The sequence below is a fragment of the Cervus canadensis genome, chromosome 7 (assembly GCF_019320065.1).
Source record: "Cervus canadensis isolate Bull #8, Minnesota chromosome 7, ASM1932006v1, whole genome shotgun sequence".
NCBI classification, from domain to species: Eukaryota; Metazoa; Chordata; class Mammalia; order Artiodactyla; family Cervidae; genus Cervus; species Cervus canadensis.
In genome coordinates this window covers 87753404-87774151 of record NC_057392.1, presented here as the reverse complement: position 1 = coordinate 87774151, position 20748 = coordinate 87753404, and the positions used below count along the sequence as shown (strand labels likewise).

The 20748-nt window shown below is 38.1% G+C and overlaps 1 long non-coding RNA gene across 1 annotated transcript in view; it reads left to right on the top strand.

Moving 5' to 3' along the window:
- Positions 1-20095, top strand: part of LOC122445022 — a 38091-nt gene extending 17996 nt beyond the window's left edge. Inside the window, exons 5-6 of the long non-coding RNA XR_006270422.1 lie at positions 18976-19250; positions 19646-20095. This is a non-coding gene — a long non-coding RNA (uncharacterized LOC122445022). The remainder of the gene's footprint in view (positions 1-18975; positions 19251-19645) is intronic.
- The last annotated feature ends 653 nt before the right edge of the window (positions 20096-20748 follow it).

Here is a 20748-nt window from a genome sequence, read left to right as displayed (position 1 = left end):
TCACTGCAGATGGTGATTGCAGCCATGAAATTAAAAGACGCTTACTCCTTGGAAGGAAAGTTATGACCAACCTAGATAGCATATTAAAAAGCAGAGACATTACTTTGCCAACAAATGTCCGTCTGGTCAAGGCTATGGTTTTTCCAGGTGTCATGTATGGATGTGAGAGTTGGACTGTGAAGAAAGCTGAGCACCGAAAAATTGATGCTTTTGAACTGTAGTGTTGGAGAAGACTCTTGAGAGTCCCTTGGACTGCAAGGAGATCCAACTAGTCCATCCTGAAGGAGATCAGTCCTGGGTGTTCACTGGAAGGACTGATGCTGAGGCTGAAACTCCAATACTTTGGCCACCTCATGCAGAGAGTTGACTCATTGGAAAAGACCCTGATGCTGGGAGGGATTGGGGGCAGGAGGAGAAGGGGATGACAGAGGATGAGATGGCTGGATGGCATCACCGACTCGATGGGCATGAGTTTGAGTAAACTCCGGAAGTTGGTGATGGACAGAGAGGCCTGGCATGCTGTGATTCATGGGGTCGCAAAGAGTTGGGCACGACTGAGTGACTGAACTGAACTGACTGAACTCCACCTTGCTATTGTTCTGTTCATCTTTGCTTTTATGGCATTTTCAAAGGTAACTATGTGCAGTCAAGAAAAGCTTTCAAATACATGTTGTGCTACTGGAAAAATACAGTTCACATTAGAGAAATTCTGTGAGTTTTTGTTTCATGTCTTAACTGTATTGCTAGAATTGAGGCTAGAAGTGAAAAATCCAAATTCAGATGAAAATATTAATGGTAGAATTCTAGTTTCTCCATTATTTAAATGAAAAACAGTCTTTTCAGGCACCTATATTGTTGACGTTGTGTATACAGCATATGGGGATAAGAGTAAAATGCATTCACCTTTCCTTTGGGTGTTTGGGATTGGATAGATGCTGTCAACATTAGTCTTGATGCAGAAGGTATCTGTTTTGAAATACAGTTGATGAGACAATTACTCTCACTTTGTCTTAGCTGATCTATGGCACACAACCTGTCACACAACCATAATCATGAGAAATAATTATCTTTTACTGAATAATAGTTGCTTGGGTAAAATATCTTATGCTTTTGTAAGTAATGGTAATTGCAATTAATTGCTATAGCTAATGACTAACTTCTCAACACCATCACAGTTTCCTCTTCATATTAATTCTCTTCCCTTTGCTGTCAAGTCCATTTTGCTTTTCTGACTAATGTACACTGCCACTGAGATTTGGGAGGTCTGCATTTCAATCCTGATTCTACTGGAGGTTATTCAGTTCACCTCTCTTGTGGTTTTTTGCACCTGCATCCTTCCTTTTGAACTCAAGATATCTCAAGGAGGATTAAGTGTTAACTCATTAAAAATTCCCCAACTGAAGGACTTTCAATGGCTTTTTAGTAATTACAGCCTTGGGAAGTGTACAAATTACAAGTATTTAACCTTTTTAAACAACTAACTCACTGAACAAAATCAGCATTTATATATTCAGTCATACAGAGTGAGGTCTGGTAGAACACTTGCCTTATGTTCAGGAATCCACTGTGTAAAACTTCAAAATTCTGGGTTAGTACCCATCCTTTTATGTTAAATTATTTTTTCCCTGAAATCTTGGTTGTCAAAAGTACCTTGTCTTCATTTGTGACAAAGACTTAATTATCTTTTGAAAGATAGAAAGATCTTTATCTCTTCCTGTCTCTATTCATGAAGTTGGACTTTATCTTACCATCTGTGTTCTGTTTTCCCTTTTAAATGATATAGCTGGTTCTTTCCTTCTACCACCAATTACACTAACAGAATCTAAATACTGAATAGAAAAATTCTTGTGAAAGAGAATCACCCCAGGGATCTTGGAATCTATTAACATTAAGGTGAAAGAAATCCTCATGATTCTCTGTGATATTTGAAACAACAGGATTGATAGTTTACAACTCTTACAAGGCTTTCTGCTTCAGTGAAATACAACAATTTGTATCATGTATGAAAGTCCATAGAAAAAATTTAGAAGGATCCCACACAAGTTTCTGATAACATGTCATACACAGCAAAGTCACTGTCATACTGTCATAAACATCTAAGATGTTAGCAAACAATGTGAAATTAAAACTTTTAGGAACTTTCCTAGTAGTAGTCTCTCTGGGAAATGATGTTAAACCAATAGGGCTAAGAAAGTGCACAATATTCCAAAACTGTAAGAGACAAATTAGACTACATCAGTCATATCCCCAACTCTTGGCTTTTTACTTCAACTTTCATATCTGCTATTCTTGACTTTGGCACCTTTTTGGACTTCACTCCTCACATTTTGGATATTGGTCCTCCTGCAGGTGATGACTTCCTTGTCTCCCCATCTACCTCATCTTCACAGACCAGCCATTGAGTTTTCTGTGAAAATAAAGGATTTGGAATATATCTCCAGTGCTTCACGGAAATTTCCAAATAAATGTCTCAAAAGAACCTTAAATTCAACATATTCAAAACTACACTTATTTTTTTTCCCTTTGAAACAAATCCCATCCTCCTGACTTCTGCATTTCTGACAATATTCTCCCATTCTGACACCATTCTCCCAGTTGTGACACCACTCTCCTCGTTATTCAACCTTCTTTTTCATTTTCTCCTCAGGATATCAAGTCATAGAGGTTCTAACTTAAATTTCTCACATCCTTTTCAGCTTTTCCTTTCCTAAGCTCAACAACCTCATGGCCAGCTTTCCAACCATCAGCTCTTACTGTTTCATTAGTCCTATGAACCACCTCCAGAACAGAATGTGCATGCATGCTGTCACATCAGTCGTGTCCGATTCTTTGCAAGCCCATGGACTGTAGCCCTCCAGACTCCTCTGTCCATGGGATTCTCCAGGCAAGAATACTGGAGTGGGTTGCCATGCCCTCCTCCAGGGGAAGGATCAAACCACCATCTCTTATGCCTCCTGCATTGGTAGGCATGTTCTTTACCACTAGCACCACCTGGGAAGGCCATCCAATAACAATTCCTTAGTGAAAAATCCTCCATGTTTCTCAATGCATTCCATGTTCACATAAATTCTACTTCTTGGCATTTAACATCATCAAAAATATATCTGGCACATACTTATCATGTCCTACATAGTAACAAGGACTTTATGCTATCATCAAGTTCAACACCCTGATCTTCTCTGAACAGACCTGAACGTTCTTTCCTTGCTGCTTTCCCTGTTTTCATAGTCCCTTCTGTCCAGAATATCTTCCCTTGTAGCTCAGTCGGTAAAGAATCTGCCTGGAATTGAGCTTCAATTCCAGAAAAAGAAATGACCCAATCAAAAAATGGCCCAAAGAACTAAACAGACATTTCTCCAAAGAAGACATACAGATGGCTAGCAAACACATGAAAAGATGCTCAACATCACTCATTATTAGAGAAATGCAAATCAAAACCTCAATTACACGCCAGTCAGGATGGCTGCTATCCAAAAGTCTACAAGCAATAAATGCTGGAGAGGGTGTGGAGAAAAGGGAACCCTCTTACAGTGTTGGTGGGAATGCAAACTAGTACAGCCACTATGGAAAACAGTGTGGAGATTTCTTAAAAAACTGGAAATAGAACTGCCATATGACCCAGCAATCCCACTTCTGGGCATACACACTGAGGAACCAGATCTGAAAGAGACACGTGCACCCCAATGTTCATCACAGCACTGTTTATAATAGCCAGGACATGGAAGCAACCTAGATGCCCATCAGCAGATGAATGGATAAGGAAGCTGTGGTACATATACACCATGGAATATTACTCAGCCGTTAAAAAGAATTCATTTGAATCAGTTCTAATGAGATGGATGAAACTGGAGCCCATTATACAGAGTGAAGTAAGCCAGAAAGATAAAGAACATTACAGCATACTAACACATATATACGGAATTTAGAAAGATGGTAACGATAACCCTATATGCAAAACAGAAAAAGAGACACAGAAGTACAGAACAGACTTTTGAACTCTGTGGGAGAAGGTGAGGGTGGGATGTTTCAAAAGAACAGCATGTATATTATCTATGGTGAACCCTCATTTTCATCACTTGACAGTTGCTTCCTCAGAGTTGTAAGGATCAAATAGGAAAAAAAAAATGTCATGCTTAGCTTTAAGTTGTCTATGTGCAGATGACTGATTCTTTAGAAATGTGAATTAAGTATCTATTCAGCATTCACTCACCGCTTAGGATGCCACAACAAACAAAATACAGTCCCTGCCATTCTTGAACTCACAGACTGCTGTGGGCACATTTCCTATCATATTGTTCCTTCTGGATTTTGAGCCCTGAGGAGCAGAAATTATATTTCTTTATCTTTACAGTTGGTTAAGAACCTTGCACAACACCTGGTATATGGGAGACTATCAATAAATATTTAATCAGTGAATTTATCTATCCTCTTTCTCCTCTCCACTCCTCCTCCCTTTTTAACATGGATAGAATTATTTTTTATTCTGATGGCACATTTTACTAGTTTTTTATTGTAGTTACTTGTATACATTTTCTATTCTTCCTCCCTCTCTTCCCCAAATACTAAGCAATCAATACACCCTTAAGAAGAGCAACCATCTTGCTGCTTTTCCTCTCCCATGCTTACTTTCAGATAATTTTCTACGAAGTCAAATATCCCCTGGAGGGTTGAGAATAAAACAAATAAAAATTTTAGTTTTCTTTAAAAATAATTTTGTGAACATTGCTAAAACATGGTATATCATTTTAAATTCCCATGGATCACAATGCTCTGACATTAGAGCTACAAATTTAGCTCCCTAAGACTTGAGCAGAGAACATATTTCATGTTTTTTATTTAGTTTTCCTATGTAACTGCTAACAACTCTCTGCTGTTCACTCATATAAAACTTACTTTTTGAAAGATTTTTGGTGAAATAGAGTTCTTTGCCTAGCCATGAGTTTTGTTTTTCCTTCTAAATTTTATTTTACAATTTTAATTTCTATTATGTAAATGCATAGATCTCATTTGTATTGCCCACACTGAAGTCAACATTTTACTCTTTAAAATACCAAGTGATTCTGAATCATGAAACTGTGTTAAATACTTTTTCCCTTAATTTATGGTTAAAAGTTATTCCTGGTTTTCCATCTTGGAACAGTACATAAATAAATTGTGAAATACAACAACCACCAAATAGTTTGTAACTGATGAACTTCTTTAAATATAAAGAGTAAATGGGATTAGCCAAAGGTTTTAAAAAATGAAAATTATGCTTATAGAAATAAAAATTAAAGTCATATTTCTTATGCATAGGTCAGCAAAACAGAAATAGTGTGAGGCTATGAATATGATTGAAGTTATGGATAAGCATCACTGGATGAGTTCAATGTTCTTTCTGATACTCTCTGCAATGAAAAATACACTTAAACATCAAACAAGAATTTTAGTTTGGGGTTTGGGCAATACTTAAATTCTTAAAATTATTTATCATTGTTAATTAAATTTTAACCTCAGTAGACTGTAATAAACTTTGATGTTTATCAGTACTTTTGTAAAGTCCAATTAGTAGTTCATAGACCTGTCTTACATAGGCTTTGCACTTCTCACACTTATTCTTCACAAAAGGCAATTGCATATGGAGAAAGCCCTATCCATCTATCAGGTAGCATTTGAAAGCAAATGGGTATTAGAATGTGAGGCACTTTTGTCATATTTATATGATTTATGTTGTGTCATAAATTTCTCAAGCTTATATTTATACTACTCTTCAGGAGATTAGATAGTTTCAGTCTTATCAACTAGGTGACCTTCCAGATCTGTTAGAATCTTTATTATCCTTAAACCCTTACTTGTGTGAAAATGAAAGTTGGTCAGTCATGTCCAACTCTTTGCAAACCCATGACTATACAGTCCATGGAATTCTCCAGGCCAGAATACGGGAGTGAGTAGCCTTTCCCTTCTCCAGGGGATCTTCCCAACCCAGGGATGGAACCCAGATCTCCCGCATTGCAGGCAGATTCTTCACCAGCTGAGCCATAAGGGAAACCCCCTAACTTGTGTACCAGCACAAAACTAATAAAAATTTGTGACTGAGTGATCATTTGGATAAAAACTGATAGAAATTTGTTTCTCAGCTGCTTTTATGATTTTTCAAAATGAAAATGTCTTATAGAGTGTATTTTCACTTAGAGGATGTTGAAAGAGAAATTGTTTCCTTAATATGGGAAATTAGAAATATGTAAAAGGTATCTTAAAATATTGAAATAACATTTAGCAGAGAAGTAATTTAAAAGAAAATGGATGTAATTGCATTAAAGATAGCTAACTCAAAAACTGCAACCTGTTCAAATCAGTTTTTACATTAAGCTGGAATTTTATTTACTTATTGAATTGATTTCTTGTTGAATTATGAGTGTCCTATTTAATAACCTGAATAAGGAATAACTATAAAAAGTCAGGTTTACCAAAATAATGAAAATTTAATTTCCTTAAAATCTCTGATGCATACTTTTTTAAGCTTATTTTACTAAAGAGATTTAAAATGATCTCAAAGGCTTATCAAGCTTTAATGCTGAAACAGCTTACCCACTGCTATTCTCTTCTTTTCTAGAAGATAAAGCAGAGGCCCAAATAAATAAAATAACTGGGTCAAAATATAGACCGTGTGTATTACCCCACTTCCTTTCAACTTTTAGAAGGTTTTGGTCCAAGTGTTTTAGTCCTCAGCTGCTGATGGTTCTAAGATTCTGAATAACCTCTCTTTTTTTAATTTCCTCTATTCTCCTTCTCTCATGAGCTTAGCTTCTGAATATACTTAACTATTACTTCTGTATTCTTTTCCCTAAGAACATTAGTCTTTCATATTTTACATTCATCTTTGACAAGTACTAACATTTTTCACAACATACTGTTTAGTTCACTGATTTGTCTCCAAGTTTACAGACAGAATTTTATCAGCTTGCTGCTGCCAGCATATGCTGTGTAAGAAAGCTCTAAGTCTCCAAACTCAGTGACCCAGAGCAACAAGCATGTATTTTCTGCTCACATATCTTCAAGTTGTTAGAATTTTGTTGGTCTGGAATGGGTTCACTGTGCTGGGTGCCAAACTGTAGGATAGATCCAAACCTACTTTATGGATCTCTCATTTCTCCTGGGCTGGCTACCCAAACATTTTATTTTTGTGGCAAAAGTCAAAAGGCTACATCCAATCTCACAAGCACATTTCAAATCTCTGCCAGTCATCTCACCTACATCCAATCAGCCAAAACACGTCACACGGCCAAACCCATTATCCACAGCACAGAGAAGACATTCCTCCCAAAGAGGTGGGAGCACTAGGCAGTGAGTGAACATTTGCTGAACAATCATTTAGTTTTCCACATCAGTCCTGGAACTTCTCAAAATTTACTGACACTGCATTCTCTTCATCAGATACATTCAAATAATTTCAATAAATGCTTTTTGGACATAAATAAATATTTGTGTGCCAGTACTCTTCCATCCCTTGTTTCTGAAACTCTCTGTGAAGACTTTGGGATCAAAGAGCTCATAACAATTTCTTTGGATTTCTTTCTAGATGGATTGGATGTATATAATTTGGTGGAAAATAGTGAGCCCTGGAACAAATCTGAGTTCATTTTGGGGGAGAATTTTACAAGTAGGGTTTCAATTAACCATCAGGAAAACGAGAAATGATTGTTGCATACTCCTTTCCAGAGTAGAGAGTTTAGGTATGAAAGAGGGATGGCCTTGCCCAGGGAAGCATGTAAGCTAGCTCAGCAGTTTGCAAGCCTGGAAATATCCACTGTCAATATCCTTTGTGATCAAATGCCTGCCTAAATCACGCCATACTCTGCCTTATAATTTTTTCTCCACTTATTTTAAATGCACATGTAATTGGGTACCCATTCAATGACAGTTGAATATTGCATTTCAGATTTTTACTATAATAAGTAATGATGTGAGGAACATCCTTGTGTATACATTGTATCTCAGATGGTTTCTTAGGCTAGCTCAGGGAAAGGATTATTGGGTGACAGGATGTAATTTTTATAAGGCATTTGACACATTGCAGGGGAGGCTCTTTATGCAAAGTTTTTTTGTTATGGCTTGGTTTTTTGCATTGTAGAAAGGGTGTGACCTATACAAATTATTTTTTCTTGTGTGGTATATTATAGATTTGTTGGCCTACTTCTATATTTAACTGACACTGATGCTTATCATCAATCTTTTATAGCATAACTTTCTCAGAAAGTTTTACATTTTAGACATCTTTCAGTTGACTACACACATCTTCAAGTAATTTTCTTTGCATTAGTATAAGTGAGTGAAATGTTTCTGGAATCTTTGCATATTTGAAAATCTTAGTGTGTGACTAATTTGAAAATATTTCAAAATCTTTTGAAGGTCTTTCAAATCGACATTTGAAAATGTAGGTACTGTACATCAGCAAGAACTGTGCTGGGTACAGCCTCTTCCTTCACGATGACGTGGATGCGGCTCTGCCCCTGTTGCCCTTCATTGTTACCAAGAGGAAACCAAAGCAGGATAGTTTCTTTCTTTTGTAGGTAACTTGCATTTTCTGTGTGGCTGCTTTTAAGACTATTTCCCCTTGTGGTTCAAAATTTTCTCTGATAGTCTACTAAACGTTTCAGATATGAGTAGTCCTTGCATTCAACTCAAGAAAGTGACATTTAGTTATGTTTTTGGTTGTCGCTACCATGTCAGTTTTTAAAAAATTTTTCCACAGGAATAGCTGAACCAGTTTGAGGCTATTCCCAACTCACAACCCACTCAGTCAAAACACAGTTGCCTATGAAGAGCCTGTAGCCATGGCCCCAGGGGCTCTCGTTTCTCCTCCTCTGACATGGCTTATGTGGCTCTCCTTTCCTCACAAACATACCTGGGTCCTGACTCTCTGCTTAGGCCCTTGCAACCTACACTTCAGTGAAGCAGGCTGCCTACATTCTGCTGGTGGGGCACCTTGTCTGCCATCTTTTTCTTGGTTCTAGAGCCCAAATCTGGTTGAAAGCAGGCCCCCGGGAGGCAAAGCCAAATCTCCTGCCTCAGAACTTTCTTATTCAGAACAAGAATTCAGACACTCCTAAGAGTCAACTTTCACGAATATATGTTTTTTTTTCTTTTTCCCTTTGTGAAGGAAATAGAATCAGTAGTCATTAGTTGTCTTATGTACATGACCTTTTCACAGAAATTTCTAAAATGTTTTGAAAAAAAAATAATTCAGAGAAACAATTGGCTTAAAAAAAAAATTAGTTGAATTCAAACAACCAGCTTTATCTCGGAGAAGGCAATGACACCCCACTCCAGTACTCTTGCCTGGAGAATCCCAGGGACGGGGGAGCCTGGTGGGCTGCCGTCTATGGGGTCGCACAGAGTCGGACACAACTGAAGCGACTTAGCAGCAGCAGCTTTATCACTAAACAGTTGCCAAACTTTTATTTCAAATGATCCATTTAAATACTTAATTTTCAAATTGCTTTCAATGTAAGGTCATTGGCAAAAGAACTCTAGAAACGACTCTAAGTCAACAGCATATGTGTTCACTAATTATTCAAAAAAATCATGTCTTTTCAGTTACCACCAGTTCAGTAATTACTTAAGCAGCCTACTAATACATACAACATGGATGAATCTCAAACATGCTGTGCTGAGAAAAAGAAGCCAGGCTAACTAAATAAGACTCTTAGGTACTTATGCCTCAGTTTTGTTTTACTTTGAAAGCTCCCCAGCTGCTGCACAGCCAAGACAAGAACTGTGGGTTTAGAAGAATATACTGAGCCATGTGCCGTAAATAACGAGCCCATGAGGCAGGCAGAGGCAGGAGAGTGAAGAGTTGACACTTAAGGCAAATGAAACTGTGTGTGTAAAGGTGTGAGGCATGGAATTGAGGAAAATGCATTGGAGGGACTACAAACTCAGCCAGTGGATTGCACCATGAATTTCTGGAGAAGTCACATTGACAGATGCAGTTGGACCAGCCCAGTAGAAATTTTGGTACATCCTTGTTCCCGTGCTAAGAAGCTTGGCTTTTTTTTTTTTTTTATCCCTGAGTGTCCACTGGAATATTATAGTCTGGTTGCTGGGAGTTACCAAGTTGGATTTGAATGTGCAGAGGAGCATTTTGTCAGCACCTTGGAGAAAGAACTAGAGAGAAAACCAGGCAAGAATGATGGCAGAGAGAAGAGGTGGTGTTCCAACCCCCCAAAAAGATGAGGAGGCCATGTTCAGAGGGATGGGTCAGAAAGAAGTACGTAGATAATTGGGAGGTTGAACGGAGAAGATTTGGAAAGTGGCAGCCATGAAAATGTATTTCTCAGATCTCCTGCAGTGTGTAGAGTATAATGGACCAGTGGCCCCAGTGGCCATCACACCGGGTCCACCACTTTATTCATGACAAGGTCGTGCTTCCCGTGGGCTGCTCCCAACCAATGAATGAGCTTGGCTGGGCCCGTGCAGGCCATTCCTATAGAGCGTAAGACTCCTCGATCACAGTAACATAGTACTAATTAAATGTAGGGAAATTGGAGGAGGCAGATTCGAAAGGATTCTCAGGGTAATACTAGAAAAAAATAATCAATTCTGGTAACAATGATAAGGACTATGATGAGAGTCTGGGAAACACCAGGTCAGTTTGGTATGTGTCGTCTTGCAGGATTCTAGGGCACCGAGGGACAGATTTCCCACACTCCCACCTGTGTGCTCAGTCATGTGTGACTATTTGCAGCTTCATGGACTGCATCCTGCTAGGCTCCTCTGTCCATGGGATTCTCCAGGCAAAACTATTGGAGTAGGTTACCCTTTCCCCCTCCAGGGGATCTTCCCGACCCAGAGATCAAATGTCTTTCGTTTCTCCTGCATTAGCAGGTGGATTTTTTTTTTTTTTTTTAACCACTGGTGCCACCTGGGAAGCCCTACAGAGAACTGCGTATTATGAATCAAGAAATCAGAAGAGAGCTCAGAGACACAGGTATAGATTTGACAGTTATCAAATCGGTGGTGGTCTGTGCTGTGGTTATGAATGAGAATAACAAGGATATTGGTTAGTATGAGGAGTAAGTATAAAACTGAGAAAAATCATGGAGGATACAATGAAGGAGGCTAAAAAATGGCCCCCAAATGACAAAAACTCATGCACACATACGAAATTCTCTACATAAAGCAATGGAGGAAAAAGTGAATGAAGGTTAGTCAAATACTCCTTAGTAGCAAGTGTGTTAGAAAATAAAATGTGTTAAGTAAGCTAAACAGAAGTTATTCATTAGAGTGACTGGAAAATGCCCAGGTGTGAAATGCTTAAAAGGGTGTGGGAAGTAAAGATGCTGGACAAGAGCATTTGAAAACTTAGGGTGTGAATGAATGAGAGAGGTGGGGTAATAGTGGGAGGATATAGAGAGGCATTTATGTTGGGTTTGGGGTATTTTTTTAAGATGCAAGAGACTTAAGAGACTTAAATGGATTGACAGGCAAGCAGTAAGGATCCAGAACTAACACATAATGAAAAGATGGAAAGAAGTGATCTGGAAATGTTCTAGACAGTGTGGATTAGATGAAAAACACAAGTGGCACGTTTAGCTTGGTCACGATGGTGCCATGGTCCTTTTCCTGTGAGTCAGGTAGTAGAAGGACAGATGCCTAACTGTCAAGGTTCAACATAGGGAAGTTAAGGCTATTTCCACATGGCAGTTATTGTTTCTTCTATGAAGGATGATGCTGAGAAAGACAAAGGCTCAGGTGCCTTTTGTAAAAGAGCTTTTTAAAGGAGGATGTCGTCTGAGAGGGTAATATTGACACTTAGGACTTCAGAGCTCCTCTTGATGACTCTGAAAAGGCCCACGGTGAAACTGGAAGCACAGAAAGCAGGAAGCCATAATGGACGGCTCGTTCACAGGGGCGTGAAGTCTGTTGGGATTCTGACAGGATTCAAGATGGAGGAAAACGCAGAGGCATCACCAAGCCTCAGTGACAATAGGGTTGTGATTAAGCTACAGCGATGAGGAAAACAGCGTTTGGGTCAATGGTAAGAATCCGAAAACACAAGGAGTGTTCACGGGAAGAAAGAAAAATAATGACATATCAACAACAGTGGGTAGCTGGGAGAAGACAACCATTTTGTCCCCGTGAGGACAGCTGAGGCATCATAGACAACAGGAAGCTTCCCTTTGAGAGAACTGCAAAATAGTGTGTCCTCTGAGCAGAGTCAGGTTTCAGTTAATAATTGTTGTGATTGTGATTAAAATGTTTATTGACACATTACATTCTAGGCACTGCTCTAAGTATTTTTATATTTATTAATTTATTTATGTCTAGCGGGGGGAGGGGATGATCTGTGAAAAAGAAAAAGCTGAGGATGTAAAGGTGTTTGTTTTTGATGAAATAAGCAAATTAAAAATGGCAAAAAGAAAAAAGTGACAGGGTCAGTGGTAAAAGGACAGAAGAACATGCAGAGCGTTTTGATAATTAGAATATTAGTTGTGATGATAGTCTTGGCCATAAACAGAGTCTCTGAATCCTGTTTTCTCACAGATACCTCTGGTGGATTCCCAAAGAGGGTATATACATATACAAGAATTAAAAAAAAAAAAAAACTATTAAAATAACACAATTTATAACTAGTTTAAGTTTCAGCCTTAAGGCTTACGTGGAACATTTGTAGTTGCTCAGTCATTTCCGACTCTTTGTGACCCCATGGACTGTAGCCCGCTAGGTTCCTCTGTCCATGAAATTCTCCAGGCAAGAATACTAGAGTGTGTGGCCATTTCCTTCTCCAGGGGATCTTAGTATGTGACCATTTCCTTCTCCAGGGGATCTTCCTGACCCATGGATCAAACCCAGGTCTCCTGCATTGGCAGGCATATTCTTTACCGTCTGAGCCACCAGGGAAGCCCCAGGGTTAGCAAGATATTATGGATACATGAGCCACAATGATTAATTTTTGACTCTGGTTTAAAATACAGACTAAAAGCAAACCAAGGTCATCTACTTAACTCTCCCTCTCTCAGTCCACACTCTCATCTCTTAAACAGAGATTACAAACTGGGAGGTTCCTGGACCAAGTTTAGGCATTGTTTTTATCCATAGGTTATTGTTCAGATTTGAGTTAATTCCCAACATTAGAAGATTTTATATAATGAAGAAAGGAAAATTAGAAAGAAGGAAGTTCAAATATAGTAACAACTGGCTATGTTGAGTAGAAGCTAAGGTTGCCAACTCATGCCAGTGGCCCAGGGATTTCCAGGTTTAGTCCTGAGAATCCCACATTTGAAAATTCCCTTAATCTACAAAGCCTGTTGGAAACCCTAGGAGGAGCCACTCTTTTTAGACTGATGCAATGTGGTTTGGAGTTCACCAGAGTCACTACCAGAGCAGCAGTAATTATCTGGCTGGTTCCTGTAAGTCTCTGAGTTTTCTAGGTTTTGGCTCATCAAAAGTTTATGAACAGCTGAAATCCTCCCACTTCTTGGCACTATCTCCCAACAGGAGAGTGGCTGACCTACTTAAAGAATCTTAGAGGCGCATAGAAAGAAAAATAATCTATGTAGATGAATGCTTATCGAAGATCAATGTCCACAGTCTACACCACAACACTGTCAGTTTCTAGCCCATTCATTCATTATGCACTAAGGTCTAAGCTCAATAATGGCTTACCTCAAGTCCTTAGCTTCTTGTGGATAGACCTAGTAGGAAGTAAATCTTGGGTTCCCTATTGTGGTTGGAATCAAGCTCCAACAGCAGGACTGGTTGAGTTTAAGGGCAGTGAGAAAGAAAGAAATGAGAAATATAGATGCAATTAATTGGACCAAGTTTTTCCTTAGAACGCTGGACCTAAAAAATCAGCTTGGACACTGGCAGTCAAGGGCCACCCTTGGGTGCCAGGGCTGCCGTAGTATGAAGTTGTGTGTTGTCCTTATGAGGCTCCGATTGCATAGTATTCCAAAACCTGCCCAAAGAGATGCCAGTCTTGGTTTATGAGCCACAGAGAACAAAATGAAATAGTTTGTTAGGGTTCCAGAATTCTCCAGCTTCAGATAGTCTGAGGGACTTATTAAACCTATAACATCTGCATCTTGACTGATAAGTAATTCTTCCACCTTCAATCAGTTCCATTTTTTGAAATATGGATCCTGTGCTGTGATATGCTAAGTCACTTCAGTCTTGTCCAACTTTTTGCAACCCTATGAACCATAACCCGCCAGGATCCTCTGTCCATGGGGTTCTCCAGGCAAGAATATTGGAGTGGGTTGCCATGCCCTGCTCCAGGGGTAAATACTGCATAATGATCTATTATATAGTAACTATAAAATTTCTGTGTCAAATAGATGTAAAAATCTGGACTGATTTTAAATACATTAAAGGTGACTGTATTTCAATTGAACAAGGTTCCCCAGTGTTAAGATATGTGTGGTATTTTAAAGCCACCCTTAGAACTTTCTCATAAATATAATACAGGTATGGATGCTGCCTCTGAAAAATTAATCTTGTCAATTGATAAGTAATAATTCAGATTAAATAATAATTGCTTTAGGTAAAGTTTAAGAGGCTGAGGGGCATGGAAATGAAATAACAACGCATAAACGCTGGTGTGGCTGGGTAATTGTCATGCTACACCCTCCAGCTTCCCTAATTCACTGATCTCAAGAGGGAAGGCTGGACTGTGTTTATTACACACGGCACTTCCAGCTGTCAGGGAGGCTTCCTGACTACATACCTGCCACCATGACACTAGACTTCAGTTTTCTACCAGGAAAGAAGCTGAGGTCTCACAGTCTATTTAGGCTTGACCGAGGCTAAATGGACCAGTACTCTATTAATGGAACAAATGAGATTCAGAAAAACAATGCAGATAGTAAGATTCATTCCAGAAAAAGGACTATTTTTCTTACAGCAGATTAGAGTCTATTGAGTGGCAGGGTATCTGTCAATATTTGTTGAACTGATATTTACTGAATAAATTATTTGGTCAAGTTGTTTCTGTAATCAATAATGGTCTTAATAATTAAACAACTTTGAAGGGTGAACAAGTTAAAGTTGGCAGAGCTATATTATTGGAACAATAATCTTTCCTGCTTTTTGGCATAACAACAAATCTAATCACTTACATCTATTATTCCTATAAGTAATCTGAAGCAAATGCTCTTGTCTTTAATATTAATCTGTCAGTTTAATACCTAGAAATAGTTGTGCTCTTTTAAATTTTTTCTTATTTTAAATTTTTCTCATTTTTCTCATATCATATCTCAGTGATATGCCAGTATCACTGATGAGCAAATAAGACTATGTAAAACAACATCAAAATGAAACTAATTAGTAAAATCATTACAGAATGGAGTAGATTAGACTCAAATGAAATCATTTTAATAGCTTTATTAAAGTATAATTCATATACAAAGAATTATACCAATTTAATGTGCACAGTTTGATAAATTTCACATAGACAAAGACCCCTGACACCATCACCACAATCAAGGTAAAGGACATATCCAACACCTCCCAAATTCTCCTGTGTCCCTTTGGCTGTGTGTGTGTGTGTGTGTGTGTTAAGAACACTTGACATGAGATCTGCCCTCTTAACAAACACTTGGAAATTAAACAACACGGTTCTCAACAATCCATGGGTCAGGAAAGAAATCTCAAAGGAAACTTAAAAACTCATAGAAGTGAATGAAAACGAGTATACAACGTACCAAAATTCATGGAATGCAGCTAAATCAGAGCTGAGAAGGACATTTATAGCATTAAATCCTTGTATTAGAAAAGAGAAAAACTACCCAGACAAAACAAATATCTAGTCCCTTTGACAGTTATACTTCTAATGATAAATTCATTTGTCTGTTTTCCATCAGTCTTCTATTTTACTGTTTCTTTTTTTCCTCCATTTTACTGTTTCTAATAAGTTTTACTTAGAGGCATTACATCATGAGTGGTCATCTTGGTTTAATCAATACTTAGCCAGTTTCCTGTTGTAGTCATCTTCAATTTTTCTCTGCAGTCATCATACTATCTTGAAAATCATGATAGATATAACTTGAATCAGGAATTTTCCATTTAAATTCCAGATATGAAAAGTTGTTTCTTCTTATTTCAACAAATGCTTTGAAACCCCAGTTAAAAACCTTATTAATTCTCCACGTGTGTTATTGTTGAGTTTAATAGCTTAACAGTTACCATTATCATGACAATAATAAACTTTTATTCATCTCAGAGTATGAAAGTGAAAGTGTTGGTCATTCAGTCGTGTCCAACTCTTTGTGACCCCATGGACTGTAGCCCACCAGGCTCCTCTGTCCATGGAATTCTCCAGGCAAGAATACTGGAGTGGGTAGCCATTCCCTTCTCCAGGGGAATATTCCCAATCCAGGGATCGACCCTGGGTCTCTCCTGCACTGAAGGCAGATTCTTTATGTCTGAGCCACCAGAGAAGCCCATCTTAGAGTATATAAATAGCAAGACTGTGTTTTCAGAGTATAAACTGCAGTTTGGATTAAAGGAAACAATAATTCTTTCCAAAGATAAAAAAAAAAAACCTATGAACTTTCACAATACATAATCAGCCCATTATCTACAATGGCCTTTGGAGATTTTAAGAGATATTCTAGATAATTAACCATAGCGTATTGAGACATACGCTATAGAGACAGCAGAAGAAAATAGAAAATAATGAGAACATGTCTTTCAATTGCTCTAGCATTTGCAAAATTTTCCCAACATCAAAGAATTTTTTCTTTTTTACTTCAGTAAGTAAACTGGATATTCAAAGCCTTCAGATGAAGGGTATTTAAACATGACATCTTCATATAACTTAATAAAAAGTAGATTTTCTCCCTAAATAATTCAGAAAATTGCCTTATCTTCCTACTGTGAAAGTTTTCTTACAATGTTCTCTTATCTTCTTTTTTTAAAAAATGAATTTTCCACATCTAAATTCTATTTACTCAGCTAGAGGGGTTGATTGTTGGAAATAGACCTTCTTTTGGAATTTGTTTTTTCAAAAGCAGTCATGGGCCTCCCTGGTGGTCTAGTAGTTGGGAGTCTGCCTGACAATGCAGGGGACATGGGTTGGATCCCTGCTGCCTGAAGATCCCGCATGCTATAGAGCAACTAAGCCCATGGACCACAACTGTCAAGCCTGTGCTCTAGAGCCCAGGAGTCACAACTGCTGAGCCCAAATGTTGCCACTACTGAAGCCTGTGTTAGCTGCTGAAGCCCACGCGCCCTCCAGTCTCTGCTCTGCAAGGAGAAGCCACTGCAGTGAGATGCCCACACACCGCAACGAAGAGTAGCCCACGCTCTCTGCAACTAGAGAAAGCCCATGTGGAGCAATGAAGACTCAGTATAGCCAAAAAATATATATATATAAATAAATCTTAAAAACATTTTTAAAGATAATTTTGTGTTAAAAAAAAAAGCAGTCATATCTTCTGACAAAGAATTGGAGGATTGGGGAAGGTTGATGACATATCAGTGAAACTAAAAAGGCTTAAGGATTGTAACACATTATTTGAAAGAATCAGTCAGTAATAAACAGTAACTAAAATAGAGCCCAATACTGTAAATTCAAATAGGTGTTAATAGAATCCATCATAACAAATAAAATACAAAAAATAAATTTCTGCGTAATCCAGAGATTCTAGGACCCAGCTAGCAAGCATTTTAAGAAACATTTCACTGGATAGTATTTCAGTGTAAGTCACAAACATTTACTACATATCAAGCACCATGCTAAAAACTTTACATGTTTTACAACATTTCATTCTTACAATGACCCTGTAGTGTAGGGTCTATTAGGGAAGAAGAAACTAATACTCCAAGAATTTACGTAACTTGCTCAGTATCACATTACTAGTAAAATATTCAGTCAAATCCAGGCAGGCCTTTTCCAGCATTTAAGTTGGTTTCTTCTCTTATAGAGCTAATACTCTTGACCTATAAAATAATCTAGTTTTATTGAGTGTTCATCAGCTCTTTACTATGTTATTATGTCTCGCTCTAAAGGATAATAATTAAGGGGTTACAGAAGACTTTTTCAAAGATGGATTAAAGAGACTTGTTTCAATTTGAGGAAGACAAAAATGGTAGCAGAACTAGAAATCAATAAAGCATTATTACCAGAATGGTGTACTACACTCCCAACAAGAATTTTTAAAAGTAGAGTTAGCCTGCAAATTGTGGTTTAATTTTAAAGTGAGAGAAGGAAAATTTTAAGTATGAAATTTTTACTCACCGTAGTCTTAGAAAGTGATTTATAGTTTATGTACCTCAGTGAGACAGGACCCAACTCCCCAGACTTCTATCCAGGGCTGCCTAGATTTTATCACACTACCATTTAGGGTCATATTACAAGATTTCTTAAGACCCTTACCTTATGCTCAAACTGTACAAACTGTGACTTGCATAAATATGCGGGGATACAGTCTCTACCAGCTTTAATAAAGAGGAAGAAAATAATTTCTCTCTCATCCACACACATACTCACATAGCTGTTGAGAGTATGGCATCTGGCTGCTTTGCTATTCCTGTCATCTAGAAATAGCAGAGGGACCTTGGGTGCCCCTGGCAGTTCTCTAAGAGGCATGCCCAAGAGCTGAACTCGGCTGCCACACACAGTGATTCAGCAATTTACTAGCAGAATATATGACAGAGAGAAGGAGAATTTTTTCATCCTGGATTTAGCTAGGCAACATTTCTCATTGTGGACAGATAAAGAAATATCTAGAGTTGTTAATGTGTTCTTTATTCCAGAGCTGCTAATGTGTATAACTGGTTAATTTCAGACAAGAAAAGAAAAAAAAAAGAAAACAAACTTATATGCTTTAACTGAACATTTAGAATGTGGAAACTGATTTTCATAAGTTCATACCAAAAAGAAATTAAGTTAAATTAAGCGGTGATTACAGAAATGTACCTATATCATGTGGCTAAAGACATGAGAGATTTTTTTCTTGGTTATGAGATGTGTGTCCTCTTTCTTTCCAACAGACATCTGGGAGACAGATTGTTTTACATAAGAGAAGGAGGCAACAAAACATTAAAGGAATACTCCGTAAGCCATGTGACAGGAGGTGCCACATGTATAGCATTGCTTCCTGAAATCAGACTGTGCCTCTCCAGACAATACCCACTTTATTAAAATGAAATATCAACTCTTCCTCAAACTGTCAAGTTAAAAAAAGCAAACTTTAATGCGAACTCTGTCAATCTTTCTACTAAACGATTCATTGTAGATGTGAAATGGCTCCATGAAGGAATAAAAGGTGATGGCCTTTGAAAAACAACTTTTTTCCCCAAGAAAACATTGGCCTTCTAAAAGACAACTGTTTGTGACAGCTTGGGTGTGTGACTTGTTTAAGAGGGGAAAAAAAAAGTGCAGCTCTCCAAGAGGAAAATGGAAATCAGTAGTGGAGAGAGAAAAAGAAAGACTTTCAAAGCTTGTCTCTAAATTCCTTTTTGAGATTCACATGAGTACTTTAGCTCTAGAACAATGTTTCCAGAAACACAATCTATCAATAATGACATTTATAGGTCAATTACTATTACCTGGGGAATTTGGTCTACTCTTATTTTACAGTATATCTGCCAAAAAAAAAATCATATAAGGCATGTTTTGACTTGGCTCTAAGCTTTCTAAAAGCTTTTCTTTCTTCTTCAGCTGAAACTCTGAAACTTACCTGCTACCCTTCTGGCCCAAAGCCAGTTCATCACTAAATCTACACTGTGCTCTACTTCTGCGTATTCCAGCCAGCCTCCTGTTTCAGATTTTGGCACAAATGACAAACTGCTGATAGAGAAGCCACAAAATGTTAAGATGAGGTCATCTGGGAAGAAGCAGGGAAATGAAAGTATGGAATTTCTTGGTTGAAGCCTGAGAAAGGCCAAGTAAGCAAGAACACTCCATTGCTGAAGAACCAACAGACAAGATTGCCTTGGAGCCACTGTGATGATGAGCCACTGTCTTCACAGTTGCTAAGGCAACTTGATCAATGGACTTAGAAGGACCACTTTTCTGTCTCCTGGGAGAAAGGCAGTTAGGGAATCTTTTTTATTATTCATTCATAGGTTGCCCTAATGTTAAAGAACCCGCCTGCCAATGCAGGAGACATAAGAGCTGCGGATTTGACTCTGGGTCAGGAAGATCCCCTGGAAAAGGGTATGACCACCCATTCCAGTATTCTTGCCTAGAGAATCCCGTGGAAGAGAAGCCTGGGAGCTGCAGCCCATAGGGTCTCGAAGAGTCAGACACGACTGAAGCAGCTTAGCACACATTTATTTCTTTATCCAGCCATCCCTTTACTAACTAACTCAACCAGTGATTTAAGATCAATTTTATTTTGAATAGTATACAATAATGTGTCTAAAAATTCAATGGATGTGCAAATTACTTGGGAATCTTGTTAAAATACAGTCTTAGATTCAGAAATCTGGGCTGGGCTCAAAGTTCTGCATTTCTCCTCAGCTCCCAGATGATAGCTACATTGTTCCTCCAATGGTAGGAAAGAAAGAAAGTTGATTCTTGAACAGCAAAGGGGTTGCAGGTGTCAACCCTCTGCACAGTCAAAAATCTGTGTGTATAACTTATTCTCGGCCCTTTGTTCATGAGATTCCTCTGCATCTGTGATTCTGTGGATTTAACCAACCACAAGCTGTATAGGACGGTAATACTTACTATTGAAAAAATGTCATAAAGTGGACCCAGTTCAAATCTGCTTTGTTTAAGGGTCAAAGTGTACATTCATTTTACTTTCTGTTCCCCTA